The 18,355-nt window shown below is 47.1% G+C and overlaps 1 long non-coding RNA gene across 1 annotated transcript; it reads left to right on the forward strand.

Annotated features, from left to right (window-relative positions):
* The first annotated feature begins 7,215 nt into the window (after positions 1 to 7,215).
* Positions 7,216 to 18,124, forward strand: LOC121159000. Its single transcript, XR_005884289.1, has 2 exons — positions 7,216 to 7,574; positions 17,871 to 18,124. It is a non-coding gene; the product is annotated as an uncharacterized LOC121159000 (long non-coding RNA).
* The last annotated feature ends 231 nt before the right edge of the window (positions 18,125 to 18,355 follow it).

Genomic DNA, 18,355 nt, shown 5'->3' on the forward strand with positions numbered 1-18,355 from the left:
GGGAATTTACATAATTTATATATGTACAAGTTTACCTACTTCTTTTGTATTTTGCATGAAGGTTGCCTTATATCAGAGACAACATATGATATTTGATCTTTTTGGATTGGCTTATGTCACAGAGCATAATGACCTCTAGTTGGGACCATTTTGTTAAAAGCAGATATTTTCAAAGGATCTGGATTGCTAAAGGGCAAAACCAGTTGTCTTCCTAGGGATATTCATTTCACTTTTATTTACTTGTTTTGAAATTAATCTGAGAGGCGGACCAGTAGTCAAAGGGGCGGGAGTGGGAGAGAGAGAGAAACAGAGAGAGAATGAATCTTTCATTTGCTGCTTCACTTGCAAGAGCCAGGCACTCCATCCGGGTCTCCCATGTGGTGGCAAGGACTCAAGCCCTGAGCCCTCACCAGCTGCCTCCTACGCACATTAACAGGAAGCCAGACTGGGAGTGGAAGTGGCAGTCCAGGTCTAGACAATTCTACTGATACAGTCTGTGGGCATTCCAAGTGCTACTTAACCTTCACCTGCCCCCATAATTGGGTTTAAGATAGGCAAAGGGAGAGTTACATCAAGCAGTGGCTGGCATGCTGAGGTGGGGGCTGAACAGGGGTCCAAGCAGGGAGGTGAGTAGGTGAGGCTGGTGCAGAAGTACGGAGAGAAGAGGTCTTGGCCAAGGAAGAGGCTTGAAAGTGAGGGTCCCTGGGTAGATGGGTGGGTTGGCCTCCAAATTTGTGCACTGCTTGGAGCCCACACATCTTTCACCTGAGACGTTTGTGAACTAAGAGAGTGACTTCCACATTCGGTCTGAGTGAAAGAGAGGGACAAGGACAAAGTGAGAGCAGACACCGCAGGGTTGTGTGGGGGCTGTGGATTCCAGGAGTCCTGAAGTGGTGTTCCACAACCCCACATGGATATGAACCCCAGATCCCCACAAGGCTGCTGGCTTCCAAGGTGGAACTGGAGAACGAAAGGGCAGAACCACTAAAGAAGCCCCCAAGGACAGTGTGCCTCGGCAATGCTGGGCCTTGCTGCAAGCATGGAGACGTCTTCTAACATCCATGCACAACTCACACAGGGCCATCATTGCTGCTTGGGTCTTTGCTGGCTTTGCTTTTGATCCTTCCCCTCCCCCCACCAGCACCAAAAAGTCAGTTAGCAACAGATACTCCACGGGTGGGTAACTGGTACTTTCATTATTCATCGCTTAGTTTCGTGATATCTGAGATCTCCTTTCCTTTCTCTTTTTTACCCATCTCTATATGATTTGAAAACGGGTGCATCATGTCCTTCAGCCAGCAGTCACTTTTGCGATTTCCCCTGCCACAGAGAAAGGCCCCTTTCTAAGTCGCAGAGGCATCTCTCTTCCTGTGCTTGCCAAAGTTGTCAGTGCTTCTCAGATGGGCAGCCACGGTCATAGCCCTGCATGAAGACAGATGAAGACAGCCTTAGCTGCTCACACATCCTGGATCCCTAGCCTCCACAGACATTCAGGGGATACCCCTGAGCTGCAAGCAGCCATGTTCTACACCATCAACCCTTTCTACTCCAAATACGAACTCTTCCAAGAAAGAAGTTCAAACGTGGACGGGGAGAGAGCCTGGGGTTCTCATTCTTATTCTCACTTTACAAATCAGGAAAGTGGAACCCCTCTGCCCATGGTAAGGGGCAGGAGTTCAATGATCCACAGAAAGGATGGAATGCTGTTGGACAGGTGGGGCACTGGCAAGGAGACACACCCCCTGGCACCCCAAGAGTTGAGGTAGGAGGAAGTGTTCCCTTGGGGAAGGGGAGCTGTGCTGTGGCGTCGCATGTGAACCTGCTCCCTGTGGCACAAACATCATAAACACAGATTCATGTCCTAGCTGCTCCACTTCTAATCCAATTTCCTGCTAAAGCAGTGGAAGATGGTCCAAATGCTTGGGTCTCTGCACCCATGTAGGAGACCTGAATGAAACTGTTGGCTTCACTGCTGATTTAGTCGTTTGGGGATTAACCTAGCGGATGGACACCTCTCTCTTACTCTGCAGGTAAATAACTAAATCTTTGAAACAATTGAGCGTTCTCTTGACTAAGAACTCTTGGTGTTTCTCTAGAACTCCCTTTTATCTTCTCAGGGCTCTCCCAGCCCAGCATAGTCACCAGCCCTGACTGCTTCACTATAGGCTCATGGTGGGGACCAGGACAACCAAAAGCAGACAGATGGCAACCTGTGGTTCCAGGTGAACACGGGGGATGTTTGTGATGCAGGAAAAACACCTGCTGCCCAGCAAAACTCAGCAAATCTCACAAGATGATTCATTGGTTCTTGCTGTCCATCTAGTGACAATTGAAACAGATGGAGAAAACGGCCTAGTCAGTGGGTGTACTTGTTCCCAGTTGTTCTTCTGTTGGGTTCCCACCACCACCTTCCTTCATTTCCTGATGGCAAACAGAATGTGAAACCCCTTGGGATTGTCCTAATACATCTTTTCTGGATTTCAAGTCCAGAGAAGTCTAGAATACTAGGGAGGAAGCCCCTCGCCCCCTGTAACTAAGGGACATTGGGCTTCCCATTGGAGCAAACTTGTCCAAGTTCCCTTCTCTCTTGGATTTTCTGTTCCTGTTTATAGGACAGGGATCATTAGGATGTAAGAAGGGTTGAGGTTCCTGTGCAAGAGGCTCAGGGACCTGTGGTGATGCTGAGGAAGTGGAGACTAGAGGAGGTGGTGCTTACAGGCAGGTGGTGCTTACAGGCAGGTGGTGCTTACAGGCAGGGGGCAAGAGAGTTGGGCAGTGCGCTTGGAAGAGATTGGTGCCATTCTAGAGAACTCAGGTGAGTTTTACTGACAGCAGTTGTTAGAAAACTACACTGTCCCATGTGCCGGTCCCTTCTGCATCTGACCAACTTCCTGTTGGGGTCACTGCCAGATTGAGATATAGCCAATGGGTCCCCTATCAGGACATGGCATCAAACTTTCTGGCTTGCCAATTCTTTTCTTCATGTGTTACCCATCCTCAGATGCCTTGTGTTTTCTTTAAAGATGCATTTATTCCTTTGAATGTGAAGTGACAGAGGGAGAATAAGAGAGAGACAGGAGATAGGAGGGACACAGAGAGAACTTCTATTCACTGGTTCACTCCCCAAATGGTCACAACCAAGTGACACTAGGTTAGGCTGAAGTCAGGAGCTAGGGACCCCACCCGGGTCTCCCCCGTTGTTGGCAGAGGCCCAAGCTCTCTGGCCATTTTCTACTGCCATCCCAGACACATCAGCAGGAAGCTGGATCCAAAGAGGAGCAGCTGTAACTCTCAGCAGTGTTCAGGGCCACAACACCAGCTCCCAGATATTCTGTTCAAACTGCACAAGATGGAGCAGGGTGGGAACCAAGATCTCTACCATGAAAGGAACTGGAAGCTGCAAATCTCATTAGATTATCTCATGTGTCCAGCTTCCCTTTTCTCAGGAGTCTTCTCCCACGTGGCGGATTCTGCTGCCCGGTGTCTGGGAATTTTGTGTACTGCACTGCCCACACAATGGACATGTTAATCAAAGCTTCCCTGTGTTCTAATCTCTTCTAAAGAAGAGGTCTGCAGCCTGGGTGTGGAGTGAGGACCACTTGAGGAGAGTGAGTCCCCCTGCACAACAGTTTGACAGGTGCTTTTTTTTTTTTAAACACTGGAACCCAACCAAGTGTAAAATGTGGGCCTTACTGGAAGCTTTAAAGATTATGACCATTTGGGGTAAGACTGCTTTGTTTAGCTCTTGCTTATACTTTTTAAGTAGGGGTCTTCCTATTTTGTTTTTTCCAAGTTATGCTTCATGACAGATTAAGCCTTTAATTACAGAGTGGCTTAGAATGATGTCTCAGCCAAAAACTGGTGAAGATAGCGGAGGAAGGGAGGGACATTCCCCAAAGCTGTGTCTCTCATTTCTCCAGTGCCAAAGTGATGCTCTATTTCATCCCTTAAGTACGTTACAAGAACTCACTTCAAGCCCTTGTAGGAGGGGTGCCTGTGGCCCAGAGGCTGGCCTTGTCAGCCCTCCATGGTTTGGTTAGATAGATACAATAGGTTAACAGATAATAGATACATACATATACACAGATACATAGATGGTAGATGATGGCTAACAGATGATAGATGAGAGATAATAGAGATAGATGAAGGTAGAGAACAGATTACAGCTTTATAGATACATAGCAGACAGATGCATAGATATAGGTGAGAGGAGACAGACTCCATAAAATGCACATTTGATAGCGTGAGCTGACAGAAGGTGATAGATATATACAGATAAATGGTAGGTGACAGAGATGACAAAAAAAAAACAGATGGTGGCTGATAGACAGTAGGTGGTAGGCAATAGATATTACATGTAGATTATAGGTAGATGATATGTAATAAGAAGATGATAGAAAGAAGTTAGATAGATGGGTGATAGGTGACAGATGACAAATGATAGATTTCAGATAGATAAATGATAGGTCTGTACAAGTAGATCAATGATAGATACATAGATGATCCATACCTGAGGGTAGGTAGACCATCAATAACAATATCGATAGATGACAGATAAATGAGGCTCTCTATTACCTAGTTTTTAGCTCTGTCTGAATGCATCCAAGAAGATAAGCTGGAGTGACAGATGCAAAGCTGGGAACCTGTTGAGAAAAGGCTCCAGGAAGGTGAGGGTCCCTGCCCAGAGTGCCTGCTGTCCCCAGTGAGTCCTTAGAAGCGTTTTCGTGCTCTCCTTGATAAAAGACAAATACCCGTTGCTCTGTCTAGCAAGCTAACCAAGGGCAGACAGAGCTCCTTGCTAATTCCCCATTTCAACAGCGCTTTGACCAAGGCACCTTGTTGGCTTCCCTTGAACTTCCTGCTTACTCACATGAGCTAAGTTTGAGCTGTTTGAACGATCGTTTTTGCTGAATGTATAAAAACTGAAACCCTGGAAATAAACTTTGTCAGTTGCATTCAAGAACACTGTCCCCCATTTCCTTTTCAATCACTCCCTCTCCAGGTTTTGGCAAGGTAACTTGCACAGCTTGATGCATAACTTTGGTGAAGACTTCTACACATACAAATTCCCTAGGTAGAGGACTCTGGACAACTTGGGGCAAGAAGTCCCATACAAAGTGGGGTTCCTCAGAGCATATATATTTTATTTTTAAATTAAATTTAAATTAATTCAAAAATCAGACATACAGACAGGAGGAGAGACACAAAGGAAGATCTTCTGTCCACTGATTCACTCCCCAAATAGCCACAAAGGCCGGAGCTGAGCCAATCCAAAGCCAGGATCCAGGAGCTTCTTCTGGGTCTCCCATGCAGGTGCAGGGATCCAAGGCTTTGAGCCATCCTTGAATGCTTTCCCAGGCCACAAGCTGGGAGCTGGATGGGAGGTGCAGCAGCCAGGACATGAACCAGTGCCCATATGGGATCCTGGCACATTCAAAGCGAGGACTTTAGCCACTAGGTAATTGAGCAGGGCCCAGGGCATGTGTGTTGGCAGTGTGTGTGCTCATGTGAGAGTGCACTCAATTGAATGAATGACCAGAGAGCAGATACCAGGGATGCAGACTGTCATTTGCATACACAACTCACTGCAAGGTCCCAGGCTGGGCAACAGATCATCCCTCCGAGCGTGGGAGGCAGGGTGAGCAAATCTTATAAGTTGAGGGTTGAGTTTCAACACCAGGCATATTCCTTGCAACAAGAAGTATTTAAATTCTGTGAAAATTCTGGAGTTTTCCTTTTATGTTTAAACAAGACAGCCTTACTCCTGGAATCTGATATCAGTAAGAGAAGGCAATAGGTACCTGGATTGTGGTGTAACAGACAGGTTAAACTGCTACTTATCCCACCAGCATCCCATATTGTAATGTCTGGCTATTCTGTTCCCAATCCAACTTTGTGATAATGCGCCTGGGAAAGCAGCGGAAGAGGGAACAAGTACTTGGTTTCCTGTCACCCATATGGAGACTCAGTTGGCGTTCCTGGCCTCTGACTTTGGTTTAGCCCAGCCCTGGCCATTGCAGACATTTGTGGATTGAATCAACAGGTGGAAGATTTCTCTATATCTGTCTTTCCTTCTCTGTCACAATGTTCCTTGCTTCGGATAGAGTCTTAGATGGCTGAGAGTGGGCTACATTCTGACAGGTGCACTGTTAGGCAATCTTGCTACTGTGTAAACATTACAGAGTGTTGCTACACAAAATAATATGAGACAGTCACATGACATGGCTCTTCAGTGCTTGTAATAAACACAACATATATAAGGCCAGAATAACACAGGATATCTGGATTTTTTTTCCAATTTAATTTAATTTGATAGATAAGAGATCTATCAACCAAGTCACTTCCCAAATGCTACAACAGCTGAGGCTGGGCCTGGCCAAAACCGGAAGTCAGAAACTCCATCCTGATTTTTCATGTGTGTGAAAGCAGTGACCCAACTACTTAGACCATCACCTGCCACCATTCACATTAGCAGGAAGCTAGAGGGCAGAGCCAGGCACTTGAATCTAAGGCACTCTGAGAGTGGGGTGACCCAACTGTTACCTTTTAAAAAATTATTTATTTTTATTGGAAAGGCAGAGTTACAGATAAAGAGAAACACAGAAAGATTTTTTTCCATCTGCTGGTTCATTCCCCAAATAGCCACTGTGGCAGGAGCTGAGCTGATCCAAAGCCAGGAGCCAGGAACTTCTTCCAGGTTTCCCACATGGGTACAGGGTCCCAAGGACCCAAGCCAATCTCTACTGCTTTCTCAGGCCATAAGTAGGGAGCTGGATGGAAAGCGAAGCAGCCAGGACTCGAACTGGCACCCATATGGGATGCTGGCAGTGCAAGCAGAGGATTAACTTGCAATACCATAGTGCTGGTCCCCCCACCAACTGTTAGTTTAACAGCTACACTAAGCACTCACCTCAACACACCATTTTGCAGCAAACCACTGCAAATTATTTTTGCAAAATAAAAATGATGTACAGTGAATATCTGAATCTGTAACACAGTTGTTTATAATTTTCAAACATTGTGTATCACACAGGACTGTGTGCGTTATGCTAGGTTTGCTGTATCCTGTGTCACCACAAACATGGGAGGAAGGCATTATGACATCACAGCTGCTGTGATGTCATGAGGCTGTAGGCTGCATTCCACTGTGGAACATTCGCACACCTCCCACCTTGGCTAAAAAGCTCTTACGCAACAGAATTGCATTTCAGAGCTTAGCAGACAGTGTCAGGCCCAGCTGGACACAAGGAGCAGGCAGTACCTTCCTTATTTGGAGTAGACAGACAAGTCCAGGAGCTCCTTGACCCTGAAATTCACATCATTCTTTTGTAAATGCAGTCCTGTTTCTGAGGAGGCATCCCGTCCGGTTGCTTGTAGAGACCTTTTAAAGTTGACAGCTCTTGGGTTCAGCCTCTGTTTTCCAACCTTGACACAGAAGACATAGTGGCTCTCCTTCTGGAACAATCTCTCACCGCCACCGCCATCCCCTCTCCTCTGCTCCCAGCTGGCAGACATCCATGCCATGATTGTTTATGTAACAGCCATCACGGGCCTGGGAACAGCATCACAAGGAGGTAAGGGAAGGGGGTACAACACTGCCCAGAACTCCCTAGTGGTGAAAGGCAAGGGGACTTTACAAAGTGTGTCTAGTCAAGTTCAACGTGGGTGAATCCAGAAAATCACAAACCCTGAAGTGCTCTTGACCTCTGAGTCCCATCTTACCTCTTAGTCATTGCCCCTCTGGACACACAAGAAGTCACTAGGAACCTGGACCTGACTGTGGCTGAGGAAATGAGGAAATACCTAGAGATGCCATGAAGAAAGCTTCCAGTCACCATGGCAACCTAGCAAGGGGTCACCGGGAGGGGGAAGAAAGCTTGGGAGGTGGATGAGTCAAAAGTCCAAGCCTGGGGGCATCAGACACTGCTGCCTGGAGCTGGCGGACAGAGAGGAGAAGGATGCTGTGTGTGGGAAGACACCAAGTTCTAGTTTTAGATGCAGATTTCTGGGTTTGTAGGCAGTGAGGGAAGAACAGAGTATGTTCAGGGGAAGTGGGAACACAGGGCTGATGAGGGTGGGGTGGGCAGGAACAGAGGTGGTTGTAGGAAGAGGTAGAGGGGCAGGGTCGACTCCCCAGGGGATAGGGAAGGGGTGTGTGCAGCCTGCCAATCCCCACTGACTCAGGTTTCTCCAGGCCCTTCCTTCTGTGGGATGTTTTGTGAGGAAAAGGAAATCTCACAACATGCAAGTTTCTGAAGAATGGTAAAGGGTTGAAAGGGCAGGGCATGTGGCAGGATGGCAATTGTATCACAGCAGGGATAGGGGCACTCAGGAATTCATAGTGACAGAAGGTGTGTCCAGTCATCCAAGGACCATGCATCCTGTGCTCAGAGGGTGGCAGGAGGGATGGGAGAGTGTGACTGTCCTCCAACAACTCAAGGTGGTGTGAGTTGGAGGTAACTCACCATGCAGGCCACAGGGGCTGGGCCCATGAAGCTGTCCATCCATGAAGCCCAGAAACCTGAGTGGACCTGGGACACAGAAAGGCAATCAGAGCCAGTCAATTTGGACAGAAGGAAGAAAGAGTCTGTCTTTAGGGAAAGAGACGGGCTTAGTGTGGTTGGGGGAGGAGTAGCGATAAAGGGAGTGTGGGGGTGGTTCATGCATCAGCAGTCCCAAAGCAGAGGCTCAGTCCTATGACCATAGATAGCATCACAATGCATAACAGCTGGCAATGGCCATGGACTGATCTGCAAGAGCAGGGCGGCTTGATCAGAAGGAAAGGGCTGTGGACAAGGGGCAGATCCCTTCTGGACCCTGCTGGGGAGGGGAACATCCAGGATCTTACGATTAGCACTGCCAATCTCAAATATGTGGACAGTGCAAGGACAGGCATATCTTCTGTGCAGTGTAAGCTAAGCTAAGTTCTTGAGAACTCTCTGATGCTCCCTTGTAGGGCTTGTGCTCAGTGGTCCGATAAGGAACAAGTGTTCAAGGTGAGCAAAAAGGGACTTCTCCTGCCCTAATGGCAAACTGGGCAGGTGCTAGCCCTTCACGCTGTCACTCAAAGATCATCGGCCTACATGATCTTCCACATAGAAAATTGACCACTGGCAGGCTTGGGGCAGACTGGATCACCACTCAGTGGACCTGAGTGCTGAACCAGACCGGCAATTCAGCATTGTTGGCTGTGGACTGTTTCATTAGAATTACCATTTGTTTTTCACACATTTTGAATGAAACGGTGGTGCTGGGATTGCTTTCAGCAAGTTTGAAATATTTTGCATCTATATTATGAAGACCATTGACCTTTAGTCAAATGAAATAATGATTTAAATCATTATAGCTAACAGGAAATTATTCAGGGTTCCAAGCAAGTAGAAGACCTCATATTAGAAAACTGAGTAATGTTTCCAGTGTACTGTGTCATCACAAAGCTACTCTGAGAAACCATGAAGGTTTAAACTTGACTGCTTTCATGGCAGATTCTCTTAGATGATTCTACCTTTTGACTTTTTTATGTATTATCTTTAAAACAGTTTTTATGAAGTTCCTCACTGTCAAAAATCTCGTTTTCCTACGTTTAGAGTTTCCATCTTTTGTGGCTAGCTGGCTTTGTCTTCTAGTTCTCTTCCGTTAATTTTCACCGAGGCAACAGGTGCATCACTTTTGTTAGGGCTGAGCATGGAGCGAGAGTAACTGGATTTTGAGAGCGGAAGTGTGGCTTCGAGGTTGCATCTATTTTTTCCAGGTTGTATCTACTTTTTGCAGTTCATTCTCTGTTTACTTCTGAACTATTCACAACTGCGTTTCCGATATTGCAGATGTTATTTGATTAATGACTTCATGCTCATGTTTATCAATCTCCTTTTTTCTGCTTCCTGGAACTTTTCTATGGAGACAGACTTCAGGAACTGCTGAAGGATCTTGCACATGGAGGCAAAGAAAAAAGACACCCCTTGTCCTTGGACCCTGAGGATTTGGGGCTCTCTCTCTCTGTCTTTATTTTGCTCATGCTCTTCTTTGGTCACCTGATTTCCTCTTGTAGCAAGTCACACACAACAGCTTGCACAGTCAGCCCTCGATACACTTTCCCTGAATTGAACTCAACGCAAAAACCAATTAAATAATAGTAACTGGTAATATGGATCCCTTGAATGGCAGAAACATGGCCAGGCTGCCAAAAGACTATGCCAAGGTGGTGGTGGGAGTCCTGCATATTGTCAAGTTTTCAAAATTAAAAAAAAAAACAATAAGAACATCAAGACCTTATGTTCTGGTTCTTGCAAACACATGATTTATTCCGAAGCTCACCTTTTTTCCCTTTGGCTAGATTTCTCCATAAACCTCTGTACCTGACAAAGGAATCACATGGCAGTGAGATGAGGGCATGAGCCCAGGGCTGTGTGGGAGGAAGGCTACCAGGGCTGGGTGATGGTGGCCTCACAGTTGAGCTGGTGAGGGCTGTACCTCCCTGCCTGATCTGGACTCACACACACACTCACACACGACCCTGATGACAAATCAGATGACTGAGAAGAAATGTGATGCCCAGTGAGAGATTTCTGGAGAGCTTGTTCTGTGTTTTACTTATTATTGCTGTTTGCAGTGAAAGGTTTTGGGAGTTTTACAAGGAATAAAGATAAGTAAGGGATCACTTATGGCTGGGCCCTCTCATGGTTAAGAATAAATATTATGTAAAAAAAGTCTGATGTTGGGGTTTGTGAGAGAGAAATCTGGATTCATCGCTTCAGCAAAACCCCCAAGTTGAACTATTGGACCAAGAGCAAGTCCCATCCATGAAGCCACTTATCCACCATCCACCTGCTCATACGTCTACTTCTCTGTCTTATCCATCCATTTTGTCATTCTATCCATGCACCCATCCTTGTCTTCATCTGTCCATTCCTCTGTCATTCCTCTTTACTCTTCTAATCCGACCTTCCCTCCATTATACGATCAGTAACTCACTAAAGACTTTTTTTCCCCACCAAATGTCAGGCACTTTACACACTGCTTCTAAGCAGTAGTCAATATTCTAATATTGAAGTAAACAAAACAGAGGCAACCTAGCTCCTGTTCTCAGAAAGTTGATCTTATATGCAGATAAAGAAACCAAGACAAAGAATAGAGTTTTCTCAACAGATCCAATGATACCCCAGGAGCGTACACAGAACTGCTCTGACTCAATACCAGCAATTCTTGGGTCAGGGTGCCTACATCTATACCAGTGTCTTCTGAACCCGGGTCAAAGCATGCCCTCCCCCACAGTCTGTTCCTCCAGGAGGAAGTCATGTGGCTGTTTCCCATAATGAATCCACCAGAGTCTACCCACCTACACCCAGGACATGATTCTTTTGTGTAATCATTAAGTCTAAAGGGTGAATTCAGAAGACCTTTGTTTATTACAACTTCTGTGGTTTTGGGGTTTTGTTAAATCAGACATCAATAGGCAGAGGTCCAGATGTTACCGGGTGCTGTGGTTCTGGAAAAGATACGTGGCAAGGTCAAAGGAACAAAATACAAAACCTCTTGATGTCAGAGCGGCTGGCCGTCAGGCCGTAGCAGCTGACTCATGAAGTGCAGCTCTGTCCTCCTCCTCTCCTTCCTCTCTCTTGTTTTCAGGATACCCCTGGATACAGGTGACTTTCTAGCACAGCTCTGAGGTATGTCAGCGTGGAATCTGAATCCACACCCTTCATTCCAAGGCCACCCCTGGGAGACTGCTGAGTTGGGTCATCAAGTCTATTTCTGCCACTCAGAACCCCGAGTTCTTGTTGAATCCCCTGGTTTACAAGTCTTCTCTTTGTTTGGGCTTAGATGACGGCTCGGTGAAGATGCAAAAGAAGTTGTTTAATGACATGGAAAAATATTAATTATGCAACATGAGCTGAAAGTGGGCTAGTTACAGTATACACAGTCTGGTACAATATTCTATGAATAGACTATAGCAAATTACAATCAAAAGTTGTTATATTTTCTTTTAGCAGTTTTTTTTTTTAAGATTTATTCATTTTATTTGAAAGGCAAATCTACAGAGAGAGAGGGAGAGACAGAAAGATCTTCCATCCACTGGTTCACTCCCCAAATGTCCAGAGCAGAGCTGATCTGAGCCCAGGAACCAGGAGCCTCCTCCAGGTCTCCCACATGAGTATAGGGTCCCAAGTCCTTGGGTCACAAGCAGAGAACTAGATGGGAAATGGAGAAGTCAGGACACCAGTCAGCTCTCATATGGGGATGTCTGCATGTGGAGATGGAGGATTAGCCTGTTAAGACATGGCACTGAGGGCCCGGCAGCACGGCCTAGCCACTAAAAGTCCTCGCCTTGAATGCGTCGGGATCCCATATGGGCACCGGTTCTAATCCCGGCAGCTCCGCTTCCCATCCAGCTCCCTGCTTGTGGCCTGGGAAAGTAGTCGAGGACAGCTCAAAGCCTTGGGACCCTGCACCCGCGTGGAAGACCCGGAAGAGGTTCCTGGTTCCCGGCTTCGGATTGGCTCAGCTCTGGCCGTTGTGCTCACTTGGGGAGTGAATCATCGGACGGAAGATCTTCTTCTCTGTCTCTCCGCCTCTCTGTATATCTGACTTTGTAATAAAAATAAATAAATCATTAAAAAAAAAAAGACATGACACTGGTCCCTCTTCTAGCAGTTTTATAGTTCGTCTTTTACCTGTAGGTCTGTGGTCCATTTGGAGTCAATGTGATGTCAGGTATGAGGTAAAAACAAAGTTCATCTTTTTGCTTATGAATCTCCATAGGATTGGTTTTGTACCTGCATTCAAAATGAGGTGGCTGTGTTTGTGCAGTCTATTCCTGAACTCTGTTTTTAGCTTTAGTTGAAAAGTCGTGGTATTAATTACTGGTATTTGATGGTAACCTTTGAAATCAGGAATGTGGCTCTTCCAACTTTGTTCTTCTCAAAAACATTTCGGTTATTCCTGCTGTCCATGATGACATCATTATCACACATTTCTTCTTCTCTGATTCTTGGTCCCTCTTCATTTTTCCAAGAGCAACTAACTTGTCGTCTGGGCTACTACTCGTTTCAGATGGCACCCACCCTTATCGGAGAAAACAACAAAACCACGCACAGTAACTGTGGCCCATGGTCTCCTCTGTCACTTCTCACACATGTTACTACACAACCGAAAGGGCCGGGTACGGAGGAGTCTACTTCAGATACCACAGAAGGATAATGTGGTTTCTGATTATGTTTGAGCTACAATTCGACCATAACTAAATAGCTAGGGTCTCTAGTATTTACAGGAATCCGATTGTGGAAATCCATTTTCAATCTCACCTCTCAATGACTTCCTGGTTTTCAACACATTCTCATTCAGCTAATGGCTCTTAGGGGGAATGACAGTTCCTCTGAATTTTGGCTTTCAGATATTAAACCACAAAAAGTACCCCAAAGATATCAAGTACATGACAAACGCTCCTTAATGTGACTGTGGCTTTAGAAAAAAAAATAGCAACCATATAATTAATCATAAGAGTTGACTTCCAGTATCAGAGGAAGTGACACAGGACAAACACATAGAACTGTGTCCCCCAAATGTCAAGAAAACCCACATATCCAGAAGAAAAGAATGATAAGATGCATGCTGAATCACGTCGCAGTTAAAAATGGCTGGGGAAATTTTCTCAGCCTTATTAATCTACTTAAGAAGTTTCAAGTGAGGGGAGAGAAAGGAAGCAAAGAAGAGAGGGAGAGAGAGAGAGAGAGGAGAGAGAGGAAGGAAAACCCAGCAGATGTGCAGTAGGGAAGTGAAGTTTCTGAAACGTGCAAGGCACTCCCCTGGGCAGTGGGGGATCCGGAAGACTGGCTGCTTCAGGGTAGGGAAACAGAGCCAGTATGTGTAGGAGTCACATTTGTCAGTGGGAATGCCCCTAGGTGTCCTGCTTCTTAAAATGTACAAGGTAGCGATCAGCGACATCCTGTGCAGCTCTCCCGCAGGTGGAGCTAGGTCCGAGGGTCCTTTGATTCAGGAGCAAGTCCTGCAGTGACTACAATCTCACCGCAAACAGCGACAGGTGACATTGGTCAAATATTTGCCAGGTACGTATGCACCACATGTATAATTCAACTCTCACAATGTGCGTCTTGTTGTTGTTGTTCTCATTGTATACTTGAGCACAACAGGACTTGCCGAAACTACTTGGGATCTGAAGCTAAGACAGGTGCACATGACAATGATGGGAGACCACCACCACCTCCTCTATTTCTGCGGTATCATACTCTGTACACCCCAGATCCTCCTCCTTTGCCTTCCTCCTAGCACAAACACATGGCAGCATCTCTCATCTAGGCAGGCAACACTGACGTTAAGCGACTCAACCAGCACTTCCCCCCACAGGTTCGACTTAATCACCCCAGCCTTGTACACCCAAGCACCATCAGGCACACCAACCTGGAGTCCTCCTCCCAGGGGGCTTGCTTTCTCCCTGCCTGCCCAAACCCTGCTGCTGTCCTGTGCTCACCACGCTGCTTTCCTTCCATCTCCTTGACCTGGTACTCAAAGGGTGAGTCTGAGTGCTATAGAGACAGTGAACTCCAAAGTCAGCCCCTTCTCAAGGCATGCTAATAGCTGTATCCATCACAGCTTCAGAATGTACATTGCAAGGGTTCACTTCATGCAGTGTTACAAACAAGTGCCTGAGTCACCTGCCAAGGGGAAGACAGGTCACTGCAGGGACAAGGGGTTGTAGGAATCCATTTGGAGACTCCCTCAGGTGCACAGGGTGGCAGGAAAACCTGGGTGTGTGGCCAGACTCCACAGAACAGAGTGAATGAGCAGTTCTCTCCTCTGCTACTCAAGGCCCTGTGCTTGAAGGATCACATGGCTGGTTTGGTTGTGGTAGAGTGGGGTTTAATTGTTTCTTCTAGGTCCTTGCCATACACAAAGATCCTGGGGCTTCTGGGTGCTGGCACATGTATTAATTAGAAGGGGCTGGTGCTGTGGCATAATAAACTTAAGCTTCTACCTGCAACACTGGCATCCAATATGGGTGTCAGTTCGTGTCCCAGCTGTTTCACTTCCAATCCAGCCCCCTGTTATTGCACCTGGAAAAGCAGCAGGGAATGACCCAAGGTCTTGGGCCCCTGCACCTACGTGGTAGACCCGGAAGAGGCTCTTTGTTTTGGATCAGCTTAGCTCCAGTTGTTGCCATTTGGGAAGTGAATCAGCGTTAGGAAACTCTCTCTCTCCTCTCTGTCTACTTTGTGTAACACTGCCTTTCGAATAATAAAAATGGGATTTATTTTCATTGGAAAGACAGAGTTGCAGGGGAAAAAGAGACAGAGAAAAATGTTTCATTCGCTGGGCCACTCCCCCAGTGGCCACAATGGCCAGAGCTGAGTTGATCTGAATCCAGGAGCCAGGAGCTTCTTTCAGGTCTCGCATGTGGGTGCAGTATCCCAAGGCCTTGGACCATCCTCCACTGCTTTCTTAGACCAAGAGCAGGGAGCTGGATGAGAAGTGAAGTGGCTAAGACACAAACCAGCACACACCTGGGATCCCAGCCGTTGTAAGGCAAGGATTTAGCCATTAGGTCATTGTGATGGGCACTGATGAAAAAAAGTAAATTCTAAAAAAGAAAACAAAAAAAACTTATTTAGAAGATGAGAAACACACACACACACACACACACACACACACACGAACGTGGCTGGACACTGGGTCCACAAAGAGTAAGGTTGTGGGAAGGGAAAGAGAAAAGGCGTTTTCCTGGCAGGTCTGCAAGTGACCCATTCTGGAGGCTGGCCAGCTTCTCATACTGGTCCAGTGCCACCAAGCTCTTTCCTCTGCTAACTCTGCTGCTAACACAAACCCAATTTTCTAAGCTAGAGATAATGGCCCCAAATTCCCCTCCTAAAACTTTCCCTGCTGTATTGGGCTCCCAAGGAGTTTCCCATGGCCCCATCACACAGTCCAGAGCATCCCGCCACCAGCCAAGAGAGGCTGGAGGACTTCTTTGCTCCAGGGACCCAAAAGCACCGGCTGTCTTTAATCGTAGCATTGGTGAATGCTCCTTTGAGGGTTACAGGCATTCAAGTAGCAATGGCTGCTGTCTGTAGGCTGCTGACCTTGGGGTCACTCTGAGGATCATAATGTTCTCAGAGGTCCACCTCAGGGTGTCCTTGGGCCATCTTTCCGCAGTGCCTTAAGCTCTGGGTTCACACCCCACCTGAAGAACCTACACTCTTTTCTCCATCCAGGGTGCAGGTGCCAAGGGGTTATAATGAAACACACCCAGACCCCTCCAGTGAGTACACCTACCCTCCTCTTCCTGTGTAGACCAAGGTCAAGAATGCAGTACTTGGAAAAAACTTGGGGCCCCAAGGTACAAGCTGATGTGGGCTGTCCCCTGCTTTACCCAGCTACTCACCCTGCATCTTTTTGCTCCCCAAGGAGCCAGAGGGCAGGCCGGAGGCCTCTTAGATCTCCAGGTAAGGGGAAATTCAAATAATTCTGAGAAGGGATAGAAATCCCCAAGGAAGGAGTGGCTGAAGAAGTGTGACCCAGGTCCACGTGGAGGGGGCAAAACAGGGCCTCTGAAGCCAGGGACACAGCACCTCAGGGTCTATAGGCAGCATCACTCTGGGGAGCAAGCTGGTTTCTCCTGGTGCGGCTGCCCATCTGGGAGATGGTGCAGACTCTGGGGGTCAAGAAGAATTGGGTTTGAGGCTGCAGCTGTTGGCAGAGGACTGACTTAGCGGAGAGGAGTCAGGGACCAGAGCCACCCAGAGGTGAATGTGGAGACAGGTTGAGGACATGCAGAGATGCTGGGAAACCCAGTCCATGGTGGGAGTTGGGGAGCAAGGAACTGGAGGACAAAGCTGCCATCTTGGGCTGTTGGGGGTTGCATGGTGGTTCTTCCCAGATTCTGAAGTGGAAGTGAGTCCAAATCTCTATAGTGTCAACACGTGGCCTTTGTAGACAGAGGGCATGATGGGAGATGCAGACAGACTCAGAGGAAATCCAGAGATGCCAGAGATGGCCAGAGCCCCTGGGGAAAAAAAAAAAAAGCCCTCAAAAACCCCTGGAAGGACTCAGCCCTGGCAGCCCTGATTCTAGACTTTCACCTTCCAGAAAAAAAAAAATCAAAGATTAAAAATCATACCATCTGACACTATGTAGTGTATCCCAGCAGTTCTGGCAAACCAACATGAGATGGGAGTTATTCAGAAAGTTCGTGAAAAATAGGCATCATGAGGAAACCATGTAGATTAAAAAAAATGTTTTTGCAATAAAACAAACGATGCTGACTGGCAAGATGCCATGCACTTTTTTGCGAGTAACCTGATTGGTTATAGCTTTTCTACAGAGACGGTAACCCTGAAGTGCAGAGGGTCTCTGCACCACTCCTTCCATGGGGAGGCTGGCCACCCCGATGAGAAGGAAGGCTGACCGGTGCAGCCTGGGGTCCGTGGGAGTGACTGGGGGCACTGTGGCTGGTTGGGCATGATCAACAAGTGATAAAGAAGGGTCCACTGGAGCCAGGTGACTTGTGGTCACGGAATAGTGAATGAGCTTGGGAGAGTAAATGGATCAGTACCAGCCAGCAGAAAGTAATGGCGAGACCCATTGCAGGGACAGAGAAGAAGGGATGGAAGAGATGGCCTTTGCAGCAAACGTCTGTTGTCAGCTCTGCAGAGCAGGAGTCAGCGCTTGCCAGCCATTCACCTCCCCCTCTCAGAGCCATAGGCGCCCTTAGAGGAGCTGGAACAGCTTTCACAGGTGAACAGGGTTATCTTGCTGAAAGACTCCTGTCGACCATGGCCACAGGGCCTCTGTGTCAGCTTCTAGAGGCGGAGCCCAAGAGAACAGAATGTACTTAACAGCTTTCTCTCTTTTACTTGTAGAAACTCCATGACAACCAACCACTCGCATTTGGGTCATCGAAGATATGGACCACGGAGGACTTTCTGTGACACGTTCACCCTCTTACTCATTTGTGGAGCCCACAGTTTGATCAGCCTGGGAACTGGGTCTTGAATGGAAGACCAGGGCACTTGTGGTGGCTTTGTTATCAGAGTCTGCTTTTGCATAGGGATGCTCCACGCCAGGTTACCTTTGCCTGAACTCCACCAGAAGTGAAAAAAAAAAAACCCCACCATGTTCTGAAATAATTCAAATGCCAGTCTCAAAGGCATTTCATTCTTAAAAAAGTGTGTATTCAGGGGTCAGTGCTGTGCTGCGCTGGCTTAGAGCATCACCTGGGAGGCCAGCATCCCATAGGGGTGCTAGTTTGAGTCCTGGCTGTTCCACTTTCTGATGGATCCAGTTCCCTCTTAATACATCCAAGGGCTTGGTTCGCTGCTGCCCATGTGGGAGACTCAGATGCAGT

Source organism: Ochotona curzoniae, unplaced genomic scaffold (assembly GCF_017591425.1).
Source record: "Ochotona curzoniae isolate NIBS_2020 unplaced genomic scaffold, NIBS_Ocur_1.0 contig_4064, whole genome shotgun sequence".
Classification (NCBI taxonomy): domain Eukaryota; kingdom Metazoa; phylum Chordata; class Mammalia; order Lagomorpha; family Ochotonidae; genus Ochotona; species Ochotona curzoniae.